At 49.3% G+C, this 16,482-nt stretch overlaps 1 pseudogene across 1 annotated transcript in view; it reads right to left on the bottom strand.

Moving 5' to 3' along the window:
• LOC149357924 (uncharacterized) overlaps positions 1 to 544 on the bottom strand; it is a 77,750-nt pseudogene extending 77,206 nt beyond the window's left edge. The window contains exon 1 of the transcript XR_016291904.1: positions 375 to 544. The product of XR_016291904.1 is annotated as an uncharacterized LOC149357924 (transcript). The remainder of the gene's footprint in view (positions 1 to 374) is intronic.
• Positions 545 to 16,482: the final 15,938 nt, after the last annotated feature.

A 16,482-nucleotide genomic window follows, 5' to 3' on the forward strand; every position in this document is an offset into this window, starting at 1 on the left:
TATTTCCACCGGGTCGCAATAACGATTTGGCTTGGATTTCCGTTATTGCGACCGGGTCGCAATAACGCCGGCCGTATGAGTACCAACCATGCAGCACACACACGCACACAGCCACAACATAGCCACAAGGCAATTCAGAAAACCGGAACGAAAACTAAACAACGATACCACTCCATAAAGTGCAATGACATCTCTTGAACGCGAATTCAAAGCAACTAAACAGAACAGGTGCAGGTGAAAAAACCAAGGTCTACGCACTTGAAGGGCGTCGAAAAATGCCGCGCCGTTAAAATGCGCAGGTCCGCTAATAAGAAGTGCTTCGTAGCAAACACTTACTGGTACATCTGGGACAGGTTTCTGATTTTGTGGCTCACCTCCGCTGCTGTACAAAGAAACCCGAGGGTCCGCAATGCCTCCGCGTACACTGCGACGTTCCTTTTCTGGCGCCGCAAATCATCTAGACGGCCTTGCCAGCAGTCGATGAGAGCGGCTGTCCCACGCTCGCTCCACAGTTTGCGCGCCGAGGCTCATACCTACGCGCAGAAGGACGCCATTTTTGTTTACACTGGATGGATGGATGGATGGATGGATGATAATGGCTTTACCCTTTGTACTGGGCGGTAGCTTTCGCCACCTAGCCTATACTTCCCCCATTGTTAATTTAATTTTCTTTTCCCTTTCGCTCTTACAATATCTAATCTGTCTATCCTTTTACCCTCGAAATTCACGCCTCCCTTGATTTCCGCCACCAATCCTCCAACCTCCCCTTCGTCAATGTCACGCTTTTCCCATCCACTCGCCCGTCCTCCCCAGTAAATCCCAGCGCTATCTCTATGGTCGTTGCTGTCCCCTCTGGGAGGGCTGGGCGGAGTTCTGCGCACCTCAGAACCAAGTGTTCTATGGTCTCCGTTTCCGTTTTACATGCAGAGCACAAAATATCCACTTCTTCAAATTTGGACCTATACGTTTTTGTTCTCAGAGTCCCTGTCCTAGCCTCAAAAAGCAGTGAACTGCCCCGCGAATTATCGAATAATCGCTCTTTTTTGATGTCCTGTTTTCGTGTCCTATATATGCCTAGCGCCGATTTTTCCTGCATTCTTTCTTTCCACATCTTTCTTTCCGACTCCTTTACCTCCACTTTCACGTTAGTCTTTTGTTGCGTCCCATCCCTCACCCGTAAATACTTCGTTCTTAACTTTCGGGTTCTATTAGTCCATTTTGTGTTAATACTTTTCATGTACAGATACTTGTACACCTTTTTTGCCCACCTTGTTTCCTCCATTTGAGTTAGTCTCTGATCATATTTCAGTTTGCTGATGGCCTCCCGAACCTCGAACGACGCCCAACCCATATCTCCCTGGACTCCCTCATTCGGAGTGTTCCCATGGGCTCCCAAGGCTAGCCTTCCTACACTTCTTTGTCTGACCTCTAGCCCTGACTGTACTTCTGAATTCATGCACAGGACTGCATTTCCAAATGTGAGGCCCGGTACCATGATTCCCTTCCATACCCCTCTAACCACCTCATACCTATTATAGTTCCATAGTGCTCTATGCTTCATAATGTCTGAATTCCTTTTTCCTTTGTCCTTCAGAATCCTCTCATGCTCTTCCAGATATTTTTTTCCTTCACTTAGCCATACACCTAGATACTTATACGTACTCACATGGTCTATCATAGTGTCTTGTATTTCTAGTGGGTCCCCCTTCTCATCATTATAGACCATTATCCCTGACTTCTCTCTACTGAACTGGAGTCCTAGCTTGTTGCCCTCCTCACCACAGATTTTAACTAGTTCCTGCAGCTTATCTCGCTTGTCTGCTAATAGAACAATGTCATCCGCATACATTAGTCCAGCCAACACTTGGTTTACCCTCTGACCATCCTGCATATAACTCACGTCAACTCCTACCCTACACTCTTCCAACCTCTTTTCCATTTGGCTCACATGTACCATGAAAAGTAGAGGTGACAGTGGGCAGCCCTGCCTTAACCCTCTCTTAATTTTAGCTGGTTTTGTAGTTTCTCCCTCCCAGGTTACCACGACCTCATTGTCTGAATATATACGTTGTAGATATTCAACCAGATTTCTATCAGCGCCATATCCCTTCAATTGGTCCCAAAGTTTTTCCTGATTCACATTGTCATATGCCCCCTTAATGTCTAAAAATGCCATCCATAGAGGCCTCCGACTTGCCTCAGCTATCTCTATACACTGCGTTATGACAAATAGATTGTCCTGCAACCGTCTGTCCCTTCGGAAACCGTTCTGCAACTCTCCCAAGATCTCCTCACGCTCTGCCCATTCTTCCATTCTCATTTTCACCATCTGCATTGCTAGCCTGTAAATAACTGATGTGACCGTAATTGGTCGGTAGGATTTAATGTTGTCCCTGTTTCCCTTGCCTTTGTATATTAGTGTCATCCTGCTCACTTTCCAGTCTTTTGGAACGTCTCCTCCCTCTACCACTTTTTCAATGATCTGTCGTAATTTCAGTTTGCTTTTTTTGCCTAGTATGGTAATTAATCTCATAGGTATGCCGTCTGGTCCTGTCGCTGTTCCGATGGGAACCTTGCCTTCTATTCTGTCCCAGTCCCCTGCTGTTCTCTCCCTAGGCTCTTCCTCCTCTGCCCCATTGCTGTCCCTGCTCTCCCCTAGACCATCCGCCACAGGCTCTGCAAATGCTGCTTCAATTGTTTGTCTGATAAATTCCTGTGCTTCCTCTCCCTCTACCCTTTTTCCATCCTGTGTGGTCAGAGTGTGTTGCATGCCCTCTGTTCTCTTCCCTTGTAGCCTTACGTGCTCCCAAAACCTCTTTGCAGCATTCCTATCTTTCTTATTTACCTCCATCATCCACTGGACTCCTGCCTTTCCTATTTTGGCTTGGACCAATGTCGCTGCCTCCCTTTTGCTCTCTAGGTATTCATTCCATTTTGCATCCACTTCGTCTGGTGGGGCCCCCCTTTTCTTTGCGACTCTGTGTTCCCTGGATGCCTCCTGTCGTCTCGCTATGGCTGCCTTCACCTCCCCGTCCCACCAGCTTTTTGGCGTGTGTCTTCCTTTTCTTCGTCCCTTTTTTCTTTGGGCCTTCTCTAACTCCCCTTGAAAAACCCCCACGAGGGCATCATATGTCCAATCCCTATCCGGCTGCCTGGACACTATGTCTTCAATGTGTCCAGACACTCCTGCAGTTGTGCATCAGTGAGGTTATGTTTGCTTTCCCTCCCTTGAGTTCCTACCGCTGGTATTGCGCTACCAAATGTAATTTTTGACGACAATTACGGCAGTGTTGCCACTTCTGTTTCCGAGCATTACGCCAAAATGGATTCAGAAGTCCACTAAATATTTTTGAAAAACACCAAAATATCCGCTAATATGCACTGTGATGCTAGGTGTAAAAATACTTACAGTGCGTCTTTCTTTAGCTTAGAAATGCAAACAAATGTAGCGATCCAGTGTCAGAACGAGTGGAAAAGCAAAAACGAAACCAGAATGCGCAGCGGCGTTTGAAGCGGCGTCTGCTTGTGCGCGTATCATAACCAGTCATGAGCATGAGGTCAAGTAAAAGGTGGCGTATTTTATCCCGCAACTGTGCCTAGGAGTCAAGCTTACAGTCACATTATTTTTTGAGCAACATCCGTTGGCAGCGTCCAGGGCAGATAGCCGCATCGTTTTGCGCCTCCTAGCTGCGTCCTCAGCGGTACGCAATGCCCTGTATAAAAAGTCCTTCACAAGGTGCCATTCTTCATGGATTTATTGTATATAAACATTAGGAGATAGCAACAAGCGTTACAGAGTACATCTATCACATTGCTTGAGCAATTACAAGAAAAAAAATGGCAGGGCTTTGGTTAAGCTTGGTAGGTTGCGAAAGCAAAACCTCAGCGCCTCCAACTGAAGGAACGCAGTGCGCCGCGTCTACAGGTCACGCGTGGCTACCGGCCGCCGCTGCGCGACGACTCAAAGCGTTTTCGGTAATTTTTTATATTTTGTTTTTGATGTTGTTGCGACTGAGAGAAAGGAAACATAATCTACAGTTGATATCACGTCACAGCGGCAGTAGCGCCACAGGTGCGCAGCGCGGCAAACACACACCGTAACTGCAGCCGGGCTCTCTGAAGGAGCGAGTTGGTCGCCCATAATCTATAGCTGGTATGAAGTCCCAGCGGCAGTAGCGCCACAGGCGCGGCGCGGCGTAACTGCAGCCGAGCTATCTGAAGGAGCGAGTTGGACGCCCATATTCACTCCGCTAAAGGTCAAACGTAACTGCGGCCGGGTCACGCGAAGGTTTCCAAGTGCGAGTAGTATTGCTTTCGCAATAAAAAAAACATGAGAGGAGTGTAAATATGTTTGGACTAGTCACGCCTAGCCCAAAGCAACTCTATGCGAGCGTTGAAGCAAAGCTACGGAAAAACTTTGCGACGTCAAAACACAAATGCGTCAGCATCTTCATCGGAATCTTCGTCATCCACCTGCAGGTAAAGTGGCCGACACGTAGCACTTCCGGATGCTGATGGTTCACTCTGTCCACTGCAACTGGTATCAGTTTCAATAAGTCGGGTAAATGTTTCTGGAAGTTGGTAGTCAAAACATTCTTTATCGTACCTCTTCAGCCCCGCTCTGATCCCTATACTATGGCATTGACTGCAGCTGGAGCGAGCCTGTTTCGCAGTATTGTCTTGAGCAAGTTCGTTTGGCTGAACGATCTCTCAGCTTCCGCGTTCGAATAAAGTAGGACCAGAATTGAGATAGTAAAGCCCGCTAGTTCTCTGAATAAGGTCTCCCCTCTATAATTTTTTACTTCACACCAGAAGCTCGAGGTTTTTATGCGAGAGTCGTGATGCTCTGCCATTGGCTTTCCGCCGCATCTATTTTGCCTGGCTGTACACCTACCGCTTCCATCAGTGGGACAAGAGAGAACTTCAGTGCACACAAGGCTTTTTCTACTGACAACTGTCCCACGTTTTTTAACGTTTCAACGTTGTTAGGAAGCCTCTGCCGTATTTGCTCGATGAGAGAAACCAAGAACTTTAAGCATCTCTTTCTTAAAGGGACAGTGAGGAGAGCTCTATTAGTATTTTTTTTTACCGCAAAATCCGATAGTTCGGCATTTCACGGCTCTGTTGCCACTTCGCCGGCAGCGAAAGATGCATGTATTTCTAAGAAATTTGGACTCGAAGTCGAAAAAGTTTTTCCCGCCGCTCTGATTCAAACTTGGGATTCTCTTATGACGACACAGGACTAAGTGACGTGAAACATGACGTGCGCATGACGTAACGCAGACTCCGTGATTTCTGGCGGCAAGCATTCGGTAGCCTTTGGCAGCCGCTCTGTCTGGGAATGATTTCTTGATGATTTCTGCCAGATGGTCGGCAGTCATAATGCTGCAAAGTTCATCTATGAACAACGCCGCCCTACTCTCTGCTGTACTCGCTGCACCGCTGTCAGTTCGTTTCGGGAAGGCAGTCTGCTTTTGCGACGGGCCCAATACGCTGGCAGCATTCTGGTGCTTTTTTGTATCTTTGTGCGCCTTCAGGTCGTTGTATTTGGATCCGAGTTGGCAGCGGCAGAATTTACATTCGGAAACCTTCAATCCATTGGGTGCTGTCTTGCAGAGAAGCCAGCTGCTCAGATCCGGATCTTTAAGCCATTCGACTCGAAACTTCTGAACGTACTTCACTTTTCTCCCATGCACGTGCGCACCGCACCGTCTGGGATGGATTATTTTCTGGCGCAGCGCCGCAGACAATGCCGATATACCAAGCGGACTGCTTTATTCTGCACGGAAGCAAGGCGAAGGCGGAAGCACTGAGAGAGAGCGTTCAAAGTGCAGAGCGACTGTAAGATAGAAGATGCTGGCGCCGAGGTAACCTGCGAGGTGTGGGTAGCAAAAGTGACCGAGGCGCCTGCGCCGGCGGCGTGTCGCCTTTAGCCGCACCTCGCAGGGTCGATTCATGCATATGGCATCAGTTGACGCCCTACAGCAGCCAGGTGCGGAGAGGCGCAGGCTACGAATCTCTCCGTTGGCTTCTTCAAGGCGTGTCACATAATAACGCCCCATGCCAACTGGCCAGCCAACGAGCAGGCTGCCGGCGCCGCTCCTAAACTCCCTTCCTCACACATAACCCGCGGGCCACTTTTTTTTTTTACTCAAGCCCGATGACAGAATTTCTCATTGTGTTAAGATCCACTACAAATCCGCTTAAATAGCTGAAATCCGCAAAACAATGAGACCCAATAATTAAAGGGCAACTCCGGCGATTTTTCAGCCATTTTAAGTTAATGGCTGTTTTGTGTTCCTAAGAACCTCCTGTATTGTGTACGATACAAGGTTTTCAAAAGCAACCCTAAAATAATTTTTAAACAGCAAAAAAACGCAAAACTCGAAACCGAATGACGTCACTGGCTTGTTCGCCGCGCTGTGAAGTCCCCGGAGATACCTGAAGTACCCTGAACCCCGCTGTCGACGTGACTGAAAGTGCGGAGAATAGCTTTTCCGAGACCAGCGAGTCTTTAGAATACGACTCATGCGACGATTTCGGGCTGGACGAGTCGCCTTTCAGGATATGATCCACCGCCGCGCGAGCCAGCCGAGTCACACCACAGGCCGCGTCACCTGCAGCATGGAGACGGTCTCAACTCGGAGAAGTAAGTACTTGAGTCTTTTCTCGTGCATGCATTTGTAACACAATCGTCAGAACAAAAGTTAATGTGATGCTCCCGCTGACAACTGTTCGTGTGGCGAGTGCCGGCCGACCCAATCTGATGAAAGAATCTGCTGCCGGAACGTTGCCGTGGTGCACAACGTCCTTACAGGGGCATGCATCACCAACAGTCCTCTCTTTGCGAAGCTTTGTCTCGATGGCGAGCTTTTGGAAGTGAATTCGCGCCAGCTACAGTTCTACAATTGAACATACTTTCAGCACGGTTACCATGGTCCGCTTCCTTTTGACGGCCGGGCTTCGTTCAGCTGGCCGCTGCGATAGGCTGTTGTACTCGAATAACGTTGACACAGAATCTGCCTTCAAGCGTCGGTTGAACGAAGCCTTAGCGAGTCCAAAGCTCTCTCTGAGGTACACGCGCTGTCTTCATAGCAATCTGGCGCGAAATATTCTAAGCACAAGCGGGAATGCTTCCTCGGAGACCAGTTGACACGGCGGACAGCTCTCACCCACTTGTCGCGAATATTCTTATCGCTAGGAAACCTATGGTAGAGCACGCCCATTGTCCCAGGTGAAAAATTTGTGCATCCCACAGCACAACAGAAGTTGCCGTGACCCATCACTCCGGCGTACACACCCCATCAAGCACGTTGAGACGATGCGAAATCGCACATGTGGTCGAAATAATTCCGGAGACCTCCACTACGGCACCTCTTTCTTCTTTCACTCCTTCCTTCCTTCTTTCACTCCTCCCTTACGACGCGGTTCGGGTGTCCGTTACTTTCCTCCGCGCTCCGCGGGGCGCGAGCGCATCCGGCGCGGTCGCGCATCGAAGCTCTGCGGCGCAGGCGCACACGGGTCTGTATGCGGCGCTTCGTGTCGCCTGCTACTAGGGTGCATCGAGGCACCCTCAGTGCTTGCTGTGCGGTGAAGCGCACCTAACTCTCTGCGCGCCTAACTTCTGTCATATATGACAGAAGCTAAAGTGTTCGAAACGGAAGTGGCAGGTCTGACCCTGACAGCGGCGGCCCCGTTTCAATGGAGGCGAAAAGCAAGGCACCCGTGTACTGTGGGATGTCAGCACACGTTAAAAACGCCCATGGGGTCGACAATAATTTGGGTTCCTCGGCTATAACGTCCCATGTAGTCTATGTCGGTTTCGGACCCCATAAACAAAATCAATTCAAACCCGAAATGACAAGTTTGTAGCAATACATGCATAGCCCGAAGGCGTTATAGACTACATGGGACGTTATAGCCGAGGACCCCAAATTATTGTCGACCCCATGGGCCTTTTTATCGTGTGCTGACATCCCACAGTACACGGGTGCCTTGCGTTTCGCCTCCATTGAAACGGGGCCGCCGCTGTCAGGGTCAGACCTGCCACTTCCGTTTCGAACACTGGCTTCTGTCATATATATATATATACATATATATATATATATATATTGAAAGAGGGTTTCTGCACAAATGGTACAAGGTGTGGTGTTCACAGCGGGCGACACAAAACGGCGAGCAGAACGGTGGGCAGCACAGAAGACCGCCAGTCCAACCCAAGCGATCTCGTGCAGCGCGGCAGCACTTCTTCGTCGTCGTCGGCGCTCCGGCAGCGATCGGCCTAGGCGGTATCAGGCGCGGCCGTCGTGGTTCGCTACAATTGCCCCGGGAACGAAGATTAGCCATCCTGGCGACTTATGGCGAGGTCAGGAGGAGCGGGTCATAGTAAGTCTTCAGGCGGCTGACGTGGACGGTTTCTCGGCCGCGATGGCGCAGTTCCGAAGAGGGGTTGAGCGGCTCCACGATGTAATTGACCGGCGACGTTTGCTGGACGACGCGATAAGGCCCGTGGTATTCCATGCGGAATTTTGATGACAATCCTGGTGGTGTGCCGGGAACCCAGAGCCAAACTAATGATCCAACCGGAAAAACGTGTTGCCTGTTAACGTTATCGTGGCGATGCTTTTGGCGGCCTTGAGATTCAGAGGTAAAAGAGCGCGCCAACTGGCGGCAGTCTTCTGCATGCTTTGCGACTTCGGAGAGAGGCGTCCACTCGCAGGCGTCAGGAGTATAAGGTAATATGGTGTCCATCGTGGACGACGGCTCACGCCCATACAGAAGGAAGAAAGGGGTAAAGCCGGTGGTTGATTGCGTGGTGGTGTTGTACGCGTATGTCACGAAAGGAAGGACGGCATACCATTTGGTCTGATCTGCTGCAACGTACATCGTGAGCATATCTCCGAGAGTACGGTTGAAGCGCTCGGTGAGCCCGTTAGTTTGAGGATGGTAGGCAGTGGTGGTCCGGTGTACGATGCGACATTCGGTAAGCAGAGCTTCAACGACGTGTGAAAGGAAGGCGCGGCCTCTGTCACTGAGCAGATCGCGCGGCGCGCCGTGGCGAAGGACAAAATGGTGCAGCAGGAACATAGCAACTTCGCGGCTAGTAACAGCAGGAAGGGCGGCTGTCTCGGCATACCGGGTGAGGTGGTCGACGCCGACGATAATCCAACGGTTCCCAGATACCGTACAGGGAAGCGAGCCATAAAGGTCAACACCAACGTGATCGAAAGGACGTGCTGGGCATGGGAGTGGTTGCAAGGGGCCGTTCACACGGAGAGTGGAAGTCTTCCGCTGCTGACAGGCGATGCAAGATCGGACGTATTTTCGAACATAGGCGTACATGCCGCGCCAATAGTAAGGCTGAGAAATTCGTTTGAATGTTTTCAGCACACCAGCGTGCGCACACTGTGGGTCAGCGTGGTAAGATGCGCAAATTTGGGATCTTAAATGGCGGGGAATCGCGAGAAGCCACCGCCGACCATCAGGCATGTAGTTGCGGCGGTGTAGAAGGCCGTCCCGGAGGGCAAAGTGCGGAGCTTGACGCCGTAAAGTTCTAGAAGACGCAACGTTTTGTGATGAAGACAAGGCGTCTATGAGGGACGCAAGCCACGGGTCTTTCCGCTGCTCCGCAGGCATATCAGCGATGGTAAGAGACGAAAGTACGGGATCGGTCGCCGAGGAGCAGGCAGCGTCGCTGGGAAGGGGAGACCGAGACAAAGCATCGGCGTCCATGTGCTTACGGCCGGAACGGTAGACGACGCGGATGTCAAACTCTTGAAGGCGAAGAGCCCACCGAGCGAGGCGACCGGATGGACCTTTAAGCGACGATAACCAGCAGAGTGCATGGTGGTCCGTGACGACGTCAAACCGGCGGCCGTATAGATAGGGTCGGAATTTCGTTAGCGCCCATACAATAGCTAAGCATTCCTTCTCCGTAACGGAATAGTTGGATTCAGCTTTGGTAAGCACGCGACTCGCATACGCAACAACGTATTCTTCAAAACCATCTTTTCGCTGGGCCAGGACAGCTCCGAGGCCAACGCCACTCGCATCCGTATGGACCTCGGTAGGTGCTGTGGAGTCATAGTGTCTGAGTATCGGCGGCGAAGTCAAAAGATGGCGCAGGGTAGTGAACGCTTCGTCGCACTCGGCCGATCAGCCAGATATGTCATTGGTCCCGCCAAGTAGCTTCGTCAGCGGCGCAATGATGGACGCAAAATTGCGTACGAAGCGCCGGAAATAAGAGCACAATCCTATGAAGCTTCGAAGTTGCTTGAGCGAAACCGGCTTAGGAAATTGCGCCACAGCACGGAGCTTGGCCGGGTCAGGGAGAATGCCTTCCTTGGAGACGATTTGCCCCAAGATGGTGAACTGCCGAGCTCCGAAGTGGCACTTCTTGAGATTCAGCTGCAGTCCTGCGCAGTCAGGCAACTCAAAACCTGCTTTAAGCGTGCGAGGTGTGTGGTGAAATCGGCGGAAAAGACAACAATGTCGTCCAGGTAGCAGAGGCAGGTCTGCCATTTGAACTTCCGCAAGATGCTATCCATCATCCTTTCGAATGTGGCGGGGGCGTTGCAAAGACCGAACGGCATCACGTTGAACTCGTAGAGGCCGTCGGGTGTCACAAATGCTGTCTTTTCTCTGTCAGGTGCAGCCATCGGTACTTGCCAGTAGCCGGAACGTAGGTCAAGGGACGAAAAGTACTCAGCGCCTTGGAGGCTATCAAGAGCGTCGTCGATGCGGGGAAGAGGGTAATTGTCCTTGTGGTTAATCTTGTTGAGGCGGCGGTAATCGACACAAAATCGGATTGAACCATCTTTCTTCTTGGCAAGTACCACCGGCGCGGACCAAGGGCTGTGAGACGGACGGATGACACCACAGTGCAGCATGTCCTCAACTTGTTCGCTAATCACGCGGCGCTCTACCGCCGACACACGATATGGCCGCTGGCGAAAAGGCGGGTGAGAGCCGGTCTCAATGCGATGAGCGACGGTGGAAGTCCGGCCTAGAGAAGTGTGGGCGACGTCGAAAGAGGAGCGAAACGTGTGTAGGAGAGCTAAGAGCTGCGTCCGGTAGGCGGAAGGAAGAGCGTCGTCGATGGCGGCTTGGAAGAAAGCGTCGGGCAACGGATCAGGTGCTGAATCAGGATGAAGAGCATTGATAGTTTGGTTTGGTTTATTGGGGGTTAACGTCCCAAAGCGACTTAGGCTACGAGAGACGCCGTAGTGAAGGGCTCCGGAAATTTCGACCACCTGGGGTTCTTTAACGTGCACTGACATCGCACAGCACACGGGCCTCTAGAAATTCGCCTTCAAGAAATTTAGCCGCCGCGGCCGGGATCGAACCCGCGTCTTTCGGGTCAGCAGCCGAGCGCCGTAACCACTGAGCCACCGCGGCGAGTAGAGCATTGATAGAGGAACTGCGGGAGGTCACAGGGGCATCCAGGTTAGAGAGAAGGTGGGTAGGTTGAACTGAACCAGGAGACTCGCCACGTAGCAGGGTAAGCGTGCAGGATGGTAGATAATCATCGTCGCGAGACCTGCGTGAACATCGAGAACAGCAGACGGCAGCGGCAGGTTTTTGAGATGGACGAAGGAAGACGATGACGTAAATAAAACGGCGACGGCGGGTGTGGCAGGACACGAGAGGGATACAAGCGCTGAAGCCTCCGGAGCGATGTCGACGTCTTCAGTTACGGTGATCTTCTGTGGACACAGGGAATGGAGGTCGTCGGCTGGTTCGTCACACAAGGCAGAAAATTCAACTTCAGCGCGGGCGCAATCAATCACGGCGTTATTTTTGGACAGGAAGTCCCACCCGTGAATCACGTCGTGGGAACAAGACGGCAGGACCACGAACTCAACACTGTACAAATGTCGGCAATGACGACCCGCGCTGTGCATGCGGCCAAAGGTGCGATCCTTTCTTCGGTAGCAGTCCGAAGCGACAAACAAGAAAATAATGTCGTCACTTTTCGTAACCGACGGCACAGTTTCTCATGAATCACTGACACAGAAGCACCCGTATCGACAAGCGCGTGCACAGAAAAACCATCGACTGAAACCAATAGAATGTTCGCGGGAGAAAGTTGAGGCCTTGAGCTGTTTGAAGAGCACGCAGTTCTTGCCTCGGGAACTGCGGAATTTAGTTTCCCTCGTCAGCAGATGTAGGACGACGGCGCATTGGTGAAAGTGAACGGCGACGTGGGGACGGGGATCGACGGGTCGTATACGGACGATCGTGATGTCTAAAGTCAATATTTGCTGTCTAAAGTCAATATTTACGCATTTAGAAAAATTATTTTAGTTGCTAAATAATTAATTGCAAAACATAAAATTGCCTATGATGCGCAAGCCGGTTGGTAGATGTATGTAAGTGGTTTCCCTGGCCTACCTCCAATATTTTATTTTTTAACCCTTGGCTAAAGTTAGCGTGGACACCCTGTATATATATATATATATATATATATATATATATATATATATATATATATATATATATATATATATATATATATATATATAGGCACCCGAGTACTGTGGGTTGCCAGCGCACGTTAAAAACGCCCATGTGGCCAACAATAATCGGGGGTCCACGACTATAACATCACTTGTAGTCTATGTCGCTTTCGGACCCCACACTCTAAGAAAAAAAGGTGTGATCTTAGTCCTTTAAGGGGGTAAATCCACTGACGCTGTGGCGAGCCCCTTTTGGTGCAAATTTGCACCCTCGTCGGGGGACTAAGTGCCTACGGTGTAATGTTTAGGCTGCAATAGGACTAATGTTATTCCGTTTGGACAAGTGTAAGTATAAGCCCTTGATGACTAACGTTACCCTTCCTAAGAAAGACTAACGCTTAGGCCATGAAAGTGCAAACATATGCTTTACTTTGTGGTGCATGTTTGCACCCACTCGGAATAAGCTTATGCTCTATCCCAAAGCGTAAACTTATCCTCGCAAGGGCTACAATTAAGCCTATCAAATGAGTTTACTACAACGCTCCTGAAGTGCAACTTTACACCTTATCAATGGGCGTAACATTGCTCTGCAAGAGCATATGGTTTTGATCTTTTTAGGTGCACATTTACACCGTGTTAGAAAGGGTAAAAAAAGGACTAACAGGGGGCAAAGGGTGTAACTGTTGGTCCCCTGGAAAGGGTGCAACAGTTAGTCCCCGGGAGCAGACGTTTAATGAGAGCAAACTACACGTGATTTCCAGCGTAATTAAGAGGAGGAGAGTTTCCGACAGACCTTAACACACATAACAACGATAAAGGAAACAGAAATAAACATACATGAAAACACCAGGATTCGAACCGACAACCTTTGGATTACGAGCCGAGCGCGGATACGACTACACCACCACAACAGACGATCTGAGGCAGAAAATAAAAGCCTTATATGCGAAACACACATATTGTCTGTCTTTACCGCTCAAACTGTTATCAAACATATTGCTGTTTAGAGCACAGAATGGTGATTTTTGTGTCATATGCTTTTGGAACAACCTGCGGTAAGCTTTAATGCGCACGCACAACTGTCTAAATCGTGTTTTGGCCAAAGAAGAGGTGCTGAACTGTGTGTACATTACGGCCGGTACTTCACAACCACAACTGTTGTTTTCTTTTCGTTTCTTTTTTTACTTATAAGGTGGTCTTACTTCTAGCAATTGGCAGCTGCACATTACAGCCTGTTGAAAACAAATATAGAAGGCGATGGTTCACCTCGTTTTTTGTTACTGGCGGACAGCGGTAGCACGGAATTGACTGCTTGCCACTCTCCGGTTCGCTAAGTGTCGCCGATACTTGCACAGTATCACATAAGCTCGTAAACAAACGGCAACGATATGAAACTACGTGTACTTGCCCAACCCTAACCTTTACTACTCACATTCGACACGTATTGAAGCTCGTAGTATTTGTTTATGCACATGCACAGCTGCCAGCCGTTTCGGTTGCACGAAGCCTTTTTCTCACGCGAAAGGCTATCCGCTTCGTCACCGGCAACCGCAGTGCTCTCACTGGCCTTAGACCACGCCCTGCGCTTCAAAAATCGAGTACTATTGCAGTCGGAGTCTTCTCGCGCAATTTTCGCGTGTTGCTATGCTGCGGTTCGCCCCCCGTTAGTCTCTTTCTCGGCAGTTAGTCTGTTAAGTTTGCGCACGGCGCGCATTTGTGGCAAGAAGAGTGTCGTGTGCAAATTTAGGGACTCGCGGGCCCTTTTGAGAACTAAAATTGTCTTTACTCCCCTCTGGGCTGGTTTTTTTCTTAGAGTGTAAACTTACCCTCACAAGGGTTATAGTTAAGCCTACCTAATGAGTTCATAACGACGCTCCCGAAGCGCAACTTTGCACCGTATCAGTGGGCATCATTGCCCTGCAAATGTGTATGTTATCATACACCTACAGAGTAAAGCTGCTTGCTGAAAAGACATGATAACTACCTCATTTACGTGCAGTTCACAGACGTTTTTCTCTTCCACAATCCTGGTTATGTTTGTGTTAGTGCGATAAGTTTGTGGCGTGCCGTGCAGCACATCACAGGGCAGTTTTGCACTCCAGTGACAGTACACCAGTACGCACGACAGGGTTTATTTCGTATTGAGTTTAAAATAACAAAATAATTCTCAGCAGTCTTCTGTCAACGTCGTGATGCCATCCATTCTCCAAGCGAACCTGTGTGAGAAAAAAAAAAGATCGTTGAAATATGCCGGTAAGTACACATATTTAAAGTTGCAGTGAAGAGGAATCTGAACTCGTCTTTTTGCCACGGGAACTCAATTTACACGTTCCGAGCATTCTTAGAAACTTCGATTTATTGCCCTTTGTGGCCGATTTCCCTAATTAAATCGAATTAACGTCCGGCTCCCGCCTTTTTTTTTTAATCCTCCCCCGTACGGTGGGCGGAGTCGACCAACGCGTGGAGTGCCTTTCACCCAGTCCCGTGGCGGCTTGCCGCTCTGCCATCGGCGGAGTAATACGTAGTAATGGTTTATGGGGTTTAACGTCCCAAAGCGACGAAGGCTATGAGAGACGCACGTAGTAATCCGTAGAAGCAAACAGTCCGCCCGTATTTTTATTTCTGCGGGCTTATTTTGCGGATGTATCATCTGTGAATGAAACTATTTATTCACGCAAACCTAAAAAACAAAATAAAGCGAAAGCAAAGCCTCAGAGCCTCCACAAAAGCGCATGCGCACTGAGATCTTGCGTTTCTTTCTGCAACAACTTGCAAAATTATATAAGTCAGCTCCTCAAGAAGGATGGTTTCCGACCAAAAGCACTCGTTCACAGAGAACAGTCTCGCATTCTTTCTAGAAAAGGAAGGTGGGAGAAGCCCCTAATCTATTTCGGGATCGACTGACGCATTTCCCCTTTTGTGGGCCGAGCAGGAAGTGATAATGCAGTTTGGGGAAAAAATCTGCTGTGTTAAAAAATATCTTCTAAGTCAGCGGCAATTTTGCAAGTTGTGAACTGTTGTGAGGGTTTATTGACGTGAAATAGCGAACTGAAATTTGGTTTTGAGGAAAGGAAATGAATGACGCAGTGTCTCGCATATCTCGGTGACCACCCGAACCGCGTGCGTCTGGAACAAAGATTGCCAAATGCCTCTGGGCCGCATAATAAAAAAGTGTTGGTCTCCAGTTCAATTATTTTCTTTTTAATTTCAACCATTCAGAGAAATCATCAAGGTTCATAAATGAAAGTAGGACTCAACCTCTGAAGCTTAAATGGCCTAATAGCTTCACTCATGCTGGAAGTTGCATGCATTTTACAACATACATCCGCCGTCAAGAGCTCATGAAAGGCGACTGCGTCGAAAACATATAAAAGCTGAGTGTCCAAAACTTATTGCTGGAGATATAAGGGTGCACTGTGCAATTTTCACCATTACGATTAGTCTGCATATATTTATTCTAAGATGCATGGAAAGACGGTGACGAAATTGAATTATTTTAGTAAAAGTGTACATGAGCATAAGTAATTCCTCACCCTTCTACAGAATACAAGCAGATAAACGTTCGACAGTACTTACCAGGATTGATGACGTCGTCGCGAAGTAAGCCTGTTGGCAGGCTATCGAAACGCGTTATTCCCTCGGCGACTGCACACCACAGAGTTCGCATAGCAGACAACATGAGAAGCACGGTCCAGAGGCGCCAAGTGCAAACCACATCCGGCAGCAGCTGCCAGTAACACGCAGTACAATGACGGGTCGCGCTCTATTCGCGGAAGGACAAATGAGCGAAACCATGTGTCCCTTGCAACCTTTCTTCATTCCCCTCACTATTTCCTCCTCCTGCAGGCAGATTCTTGCTTCTTCTCTTCTTTTCCTTCTCTGAACCGGTTTCCGCGTGTCCATCGTGCCTGCTTTCTTGGTATTTAACCTCTACCGTTTCCGTTTCCCCCCAGAACAGCCGGGGAAAGACAGATGAATACCAAAAATATTTTTTTTACCCTTTCCCCCCACCTCTTTCGTACAT

This window comes from Amblyomma mixtum, chromosome 3, assembly GCF_055824585.1.
Source record: "Amblyomma mixtum isolate Tamu chromosome 3, ASM5582458v1, whole genome shotgun sequence".
Lineage (NCBI taxonomy): Eukaryota > Metazoa > Arthropoda > Arachnida > Ixodida > Ixodidae > Amblyomma > Amblyomma mixtum.